This window comes from Lactuca saligna, chromosome 2 (genome assembly GCF_052625555.1).
Source record: "Lactuca saligna cultivar CGN05327 chromosome 2, ASM5262555v1, whole genome shotgun sequence".
In the NCBI taxonomy this organism is placed as follows: Eukaryota; Viridiplantae; Streptophyta; class Magnoliopsida; order Asterales; family Asteraceae; genus Lactuca; species Lactuca saligna.
This window is the reverse complement of record NC_136418.1, coordinates 84,186,148-84,193,929: the sequence shown is the minus strand read 5'-3', so window position 1 is coordinate 84,193,929 and position 7,782 is coordinate 84,186,148.

Below are 7,782 nucleotides of genomic sequence, written 5' to 3'. Positions count from 1 at the left end.
TAAAGGGACTTTCATATCGATATCATATCATGGAGAGAAACCCTAGGATGCTGAGAAACGATTGGAAGTGCTGCTAGGTCGTCAGGAACTGAAGAATCAACCCTACATTCAATTGTGAAGAGAATCAAGACAGTTTTGGTTTATTCTTAGTAACTTTTTGATTTGAATCATGTTTACATACTTTGATTTCGTTTTTGAGTTTATGTTTACTGCAATCATGAGCTAAAAACTTATTCTTCTGTTAGGGTAGACAATTTTGTGAACATGGATTGATTATTTGAGTAAGATTAATTTTGATTGGTAATTATGTTTTGTTAAGCTTGTTAAAGAACCTTATGTGTTGACAATAACTATTCTTCTATTAATAAATCAGTAATTAAGTTGTATGAACATCTCTTAGTTATTAATTTCATAGGATTTATTGTGACCACATAGTTGTATGTCTAGGAATAACGAACGTGAAACTATAATTAACTAGAAGATAGGTAAGTTAATGTGTAAGCTTGTTGGATGAACATCGACAAGAGGTTAATTGAAGGGCCAATTTAGTTAACCACTACAAGTCTTACTTAACCCGAATTAATAATCTAGGAAACCCGTTAATTTAGACAACTGGCCATTGCTTGAGTTAATTTGTTTTCTAAGAATTAGGAATAGCGAACATGAACCTAATTATCTTAATCGGTAGCCAATGAAGAATTAATCCGATACATTGAAATCATCCATGGGAACAAATGAGTCGAACCTAAACAGAAGTCCTCTTTATTATTGAATTTAGTTGATTTTTATTTGCTTAGATCTTAGTTTCTTAGTTTAAGTTTTAGTTAATTGTTTAAGTTTCTAGTCTTGCAAAACTAGAGAAAACCCGCTTTCTATTACTTGTTTTATTTAGATAATATTAGCATCTATTTTAATTGTTTACCGTTCCCTGTGTTCGATACCCTACTTACCTGAACTAAACTGCTAATCGATAGGTACACTTCCTTTCGTGTGTTTGCCTTTGTGTTTAAGTTAGTAGGATTAAAACTAGTTGGTTTTACACACATCAAGTTTTTGGCACCGTTGTCGGGGAACGGTTCAAATATTTAATTTTATTTGCTAATTGTTATTTTTTTTATTTTATTGATTAATTTTTTTATAGTTTAATTTTGATTTTAATTTTTATTTATTATGTATTTTCCAAATCCCGATGCTTTTGATGCTTTTCTTGAGGATGTAGTACAGGAAATTGAGCAAGGAGATGAGGAGTATGACTCAGATGAAGATTTGAAGAAATTTGAAAGATGGTTAGATAACATCTTGCCCAACACAGAAGGGACATCTGAGTTACAAGATGAAGAATTTAATCCAGAAAGAGATTTGGAGGAACTAGAAAGGTTGCTAGCAGAGAGTTCGGATGAAGAACAAAAACAAGCTGCATTGCAGGAACCAACTCGTGGTTTGACCATTACCACGACGTGGCCCCCCGTTCTTCCGGTTTGTGTTTCGAAGCATGGGGTGACAACTCCAACTTTGGAGAAAGTTTTGAAGCGCAATCCATTTTTGATTAGTATCCAATCAATTCCAACCCTTGTCAGAATTCTTGGGTTTTATGTATTCAAGCTTGTTTGACAAATTTTATAAGAAAAGAGCCAAATTTTACAAATTGGTCCAAAGAAAATATTTAATGCAACGGATGGATTGGCATTGAGTTTATTGGAAGTTTATTAAGTTGGGAGTCCAGCTCAAGACTCGCACAAAAAGAAGCGCTTGCGGGAGGCAACCCGTTATTAGAGTTTGCTTTTCTTTTTCTTTTTAAACTTCTAGTTTATTAGGGTAATTTAGGATTTTAATTTTGATGTTTGTTTTCCTTTTTCTATTACTTGTGTGCTTCAACTCGGCGATTCTACATACTTACTCGACGAGTCACTCATTCTTCTTACTTTTGAGCTGAAGATTTGATGACAATTGATATGGGCATTGGTTCTATTGTTTGAATATCATTTTCCAAGCATTTCCAAGAGTTTTTCTCTTATATTTGGAGCTTTTATAAAGACTGTACCACACTAGATTTTGACACCCAAGACATGGATGAGCTGTTCCCATGTCTAAAGTCAATTCAAGATGGAGCTGAAGAGAATAGATATCAACCTCGCCACTACTATCCCAGAGGAGTTTGTTCCAATTCTCTCCTTATTTTTATTGTTCTTTATCACGCATGATATGCAATGGGGACATTGCATAAATTAAGTGTGGGGTAGGGGGTTGGTTGGTTACACTTATTAAATTTTAAATTTTTGCATAAAATTTGCTAGGATTAATTTAGAAAATTTTGGTAAAGCAATTAGGGATCATGCTAGTATTATATTTGATGATTGCATGAAGACCCAAATGTTTAGTTGAGCCTATATACGTTCTAGTGCATTTGTGGCTTCCTTATTCTAGTGAAATCATGGGACAAAAACACGACCTCGCTTAGTTTGAAGGATGCAATATGTTTAGCATCGTGTACCAGAAATGTATCCAGGAAAATTTTATCGCTAACCAATAAAGGTTGAAGTTGAGCGCCCCTGCTTAAGCATGTAGGGTTTTGAGTGAAAAAAGTGAGTTACATGTTAAAAAAAAGAGAGAGAATTACAAGAAAAGTTTGAAGAATTGAGCGCCCCAGACTGCTAGCTACAGTCCCGGCCTACCAAGCCAACGGGTGACAAATGTCAAATCTTATAGATGCTTGTAGGGCGTCTGGAACTCTAGTCAGTATGGTTACGAGTATCCGGGTTACCTTATAATTCATGGCTTTAAGGTAACGGTATTTCGCCAGCAATTTACACTGTATGCTGGTAACTCATTTTCAGAGTCACACTGTTTGACCTTACAAGATGTATCTTTCATTTGATACTGTCTGGGGTCTGTCTCCTCTGTTTTGACCTTACAAGACGTATCTTTCATTTGATACTGTATGGGGTCTGTATCCACTGTATTCACAGAATCCACTGTATTTACTGTATTCACTGGGTTCACTGTTTTAGACCTTGCCAGACGTGTCTTTCATTTGATATCGTCTGTGGTCTGTATTCACTGTGTTAGACCTTACTAGTTGTACCTTTCATTTGGTACCTTCTGGGGTCTGTGTCTCCAATTGTTAGACTGAACCAGGCGTGTCATTCGTTTGATACTTTCCTGGAGTCTATGGTTCCTGGCCTTAGTCAGCAGTCCTTACTACTGAGGCATATGATGTTCCCTGATGTCGTTTGCTTTCCTCAAAAATCAAATTCAGTATTTTGATAATGATAGCAATTTAGGGAAAACTACTTTTTACCACACATTACTGACCAGTCTTGGTAGAAGACTACTTTTATTAAAGAAAATATAGGATTTTCTGGAAAGGACTCTAATACACCGAAATCTATTAAACTACTACTTTTATTAAAGTTATTTGAATGAAAACGTCACTAAATGCTTATGAACTCACCAGCATTTGTAAAAATGCTGATACTCGCTTTTCAAATAACTTGTATTCTCAGGTTAGCATTAGACAGGTACAACTCGGAGCTGTTGATGAAGATGGCTTAGTGCCTCGCTGTACCTATATATATATATATATATATATATATATATATATATATATATATATATATATATATGTCTGTATTACTTGTATTACTTTGATGCTTTGTAATGTAACCTTGTAAAACTATTACTATTAATACAATGTTTTGTTGTACTTTGATTACTATAATGCATGTGTTGTGATACTTGACATGACGTCATCCACCCCATAACGTTTCCGCTGTTCCGGTTTTGGGGTGTGACAGACTCATTCACGAAGCCAATCAATAAGGGGTATAAGGTTATGGCCTATAAAATGTCCGTTTAATGGGTATCCACTCTTACCCTCCGCTTCCTTGATTGGGGGAGGGTCGTTAGCCGAACGGGTAGGATAGGGCAATCCTCTCCTCATTAAAAGTATAATGAATGATACAAGGTAACTCCAATGTTTTTACAAATTCCCAATCTTAGTTACTTTAGAGTAATTTGTGTAAATGATGCTACTCCATGGAATTACACTTTGTACCCTTGTCAAACGTTAGTGGAGAGTGTATGGTTAACTGGCACACTAATTTGGGATTGACATTGGTAGCGAAGGGTGGCTCGATGTTTGTCATAGATCAATGGAGTGTGTGTGGTTTATCGGCACATTGATTAGGTGATAGAGACATTGAGTGCACCATGTTGATTCGCATGGTTATTCACACCTTGTTTGTGATCCTCGATATCCCAGTCACAAACTTGAAGGGCATATCGAGATTTGAACATGTCATTGAAAGGTTCAATGAATCTCAAAAGATTATAGGAGTTTTTAAATACATTTAAAAACTTAATTTCCTTTCGTTTTTCATGGTGGAAATTAGTGAATCGTCATTAACTTACCTTCAAATTATTTAGATTTAGATTACGACATCCCTTTTCTAAGTTGTGAATATTGTTGTTGGATCCTAGCCCTAATTTTTCATTTGGGTGTTTAATTGGGGATTCATTTCTAATCAAACTTTGTTCCTTTCTTTTTTAGATGTCTGCTAACAACAACAACAACGCTTCTGGGTCATTCTCGCTAATGAACCTATGTCAAAAGGTGACATTTGATGGGTCGAATTTCAACGAGTGGATGAGATATATTCGTATGATCACTCCCTACGAGGATAAAGAATATGTCCTCGATGAGAAACTTGAAAAGATCAACCCAAATGTTGCTACTCCTGAAGAGTTGACCGCCTTTGAGGCCCACGAGCGTGATGCTACGAAAGTTCATTGCATCAAGCTGGCCACCATGAACCTCGAACTTCAAAAGTCCTATGAGGACATGTATCCATATGAAATGCATCAAGATCTGTTGGACAGGTACCACTAAAGCGTGAGGCGAGAGCACTATGAAATCATTACTAACATGATCACCGCTAAGATGGGGGAGTGGAGAATCCCTAATATGTTGCAAACTAAATGTTTAGTTTGATGAGGATTTGGCTATCGACATCATCCTCCACTCCATGCCTTCCTACTACAACCAGTTCAGAATGACCTACCACATGTATAAGGAATAGGTCTCCTTGAGTAAGCTTCAAGGACTGCTGAGAGCAACCTCAAGGACAAATATATTGCATCAGCCCCTGCTGTGGCTGCTTCTGTGTTGGTAATTGGTTAAAGGAAGGGAAATAAGAGGAAGGCCCCTTCAAAGAGCCACCAAAAAGGAAAGTCCCATGATGGTTCATCCTCTAGTGGGACCAAAGCACGTTCTGCTAAACCTTCCTCTGACCCTAAGGAAGCAAAGTGTTTCTATTTCCACGAGAAGGGCCACTGGAAATGAAGCTTCCCTAAATATCTGCAGGACATTTAGGATGGGAAGATAAAGCCCACTTTTGCAGGTATGTATTCTATTAAATCTAACAACTCGTCACTTACTACTTCATGGGTTCTTGATACAGGATGTGGTTTCCACATTTGTTCTGATTTGCAGGGCCTAAGAAGAAGTATGTAGGTGGAGCATGGGAAGATAAACTTGATTATGGGAAATAGAAGATCATCACCTGTGACCAGAGTCGAAGTTTATTCTTTAGTGTTGAGTAATGGGTTAGGATTAGATTTAAATAATTGTTGCTACTCGCCAGATATAGAAAAGAACATTATTTCTTTTCATGGATTATATAGACAGGGTTTCAGATATTCATTTGATAATAGTAATGGTTATATTAATGTTTATTTGAATGGTGTTTTTTATTTCAATGCATTTCCTTGTAATGGAATATATGATTTGGTGTTGGTTGTATACAACTTAGGAAATGATGTATTGAATATTGATTCATCTAATAGTCTCAAGCATGCTTGTGGAATTATCGCCTTGGCCATGTCAACAAGACACGCATAGCCCAACTCCAAAAGGATGGAGTGTTTGAGTCATTCGACCTTAGGGACGATGACGTGTGTGAATCTTGTTTGCTTGGGAAGATGACCAAGTCACTCTTAACTGGCACTTGTGATAGGGGTGAGGTTCTATTGGATCTCATACACACCAATGTGTATGGGGCCTTTAGATCTACCACAAGGTATGCTTGTCGCTTCTACGTGACTTTTACGGATGATTATAGAAGATATGGATATATCTACTTAATCAAGCATAAGTCAGAAACCTTTGAAAAGTTCAAAGAGTTTAAGAATGAAGTGGAGAATCAGCTAGGTAGGAAAATCAAGATGCTTCGGTTAGACCGAGGAGGAGAGTACCTAAGTCTTGAGTTTCACGACTATCTAAAGGAATGCGGATTTGTTTCACAACTGATGCCTCCGAGAATGCCACAATTGAATGGTATGGCTGAGAGATGTAATCGGACCTTGTTAGACATGGTTCGTTCTATGATGAGTCGAGCTTCATTACCAATAGCTTTCTGGGGGTATGCCTTGGAGATTGCCGCCCATATCCTTAAGCTAGTTCCCACCAAGAAGGTTGCTAAAACACCTCACAATATGTGGACATGGAATTCTCCCTCATTGGCACATATCAAGGTTTAGGATTGCAAGGATTTCGTAAGACGAGAGACTCACGACAAGCTCGAACCTCGTAGTGAGAAGTGTTATTTCATCGGCTATCCACATAAGTCTTTTGATTATCTCTTCTACATACCGAGTGACAATGTTGTCTTCATTGCGAGAAGAGGGGTTTTCCGAGAAAGAGAACTTATAAGCCAAGAGGACAGTGGGAGGCAAAATGATCTTGAAGAGATCCAAGAGCAAAGCGATGAAGGAACTTCTAACACTGGCACTCAACCTGAGGATGAAACTCATGTTGAGCCAATTGACGAGTCCTTACCTCTTAGACGTTCCAGTAGGGTTAGTGTTCAACCCCAGACTTTGACACACCATATAAGTATGGGCCTATGGTTATTTAGGATGGGCCTATGGTTATTTAGGATGGGCTAAACCAATATGGTAGTCCATGGATAGTTCATGGAGGTTTAACCCATGGAACCTAAGTAATATGAAAGGTCATGTCCATTAGGGTTTACATGGATGTAACCCTAGACTTTGACACACTATATAAGAAGAACCTAAGCTCCTAAAATCAGCACTAGTGATCTTTGGAAGAGTCATAACAGATTTTGTGTGCAATTTACTCTCTCTCAAGTCCTCCATTGTTGGTGGTGTTTTGTGAAGCATTTGAGGCATCACATTTGGGGTGTTAGGCTCTTAAAACTCCAAGCCAACAAGCTACAAGAAAGGTATGTCATCTAACTAGTTTTTGTTATACAAGTACCCATGTTTTGTAGGCTAGTTAGGATAATGCTTTAGAAAATCAAATTGCATGTATAATTAAAGAAAACATAGATCCAAAACATTTAGGGTTGTATGTGCACCTTAAGGTTGTTAGAGTGCTCAAAACCCATCAGTGGTATCAAAGGCTAGGATTGTTTTCTATTATACTTGATGTTTATTGGTTTTCAAAGTTGAAAAAATCGAATTTCTGCATTATGACCGGTGAACTGGCCGAGTCCACTGGGTGACTCGAAGAGTCCACTCAGAAACAGACCAACTCGACGAGTCTAGTTCATGTACTCACCGAGTTGGTGCTCTAGTATGTAGAATTTCGAGTTTTGACCAAAAATTGGATTAGGATCATTACCCCAAACTGTTTATTGAACCATGAAATCTGTCTTTTGATAAGATAATGATCATGCTTGTCCAATTAAAAGATAACTGTCATAATTTAAGGATTTGTATTAGTTTTTATGATTAGGCTAATTTCTTGAAGATTTATGA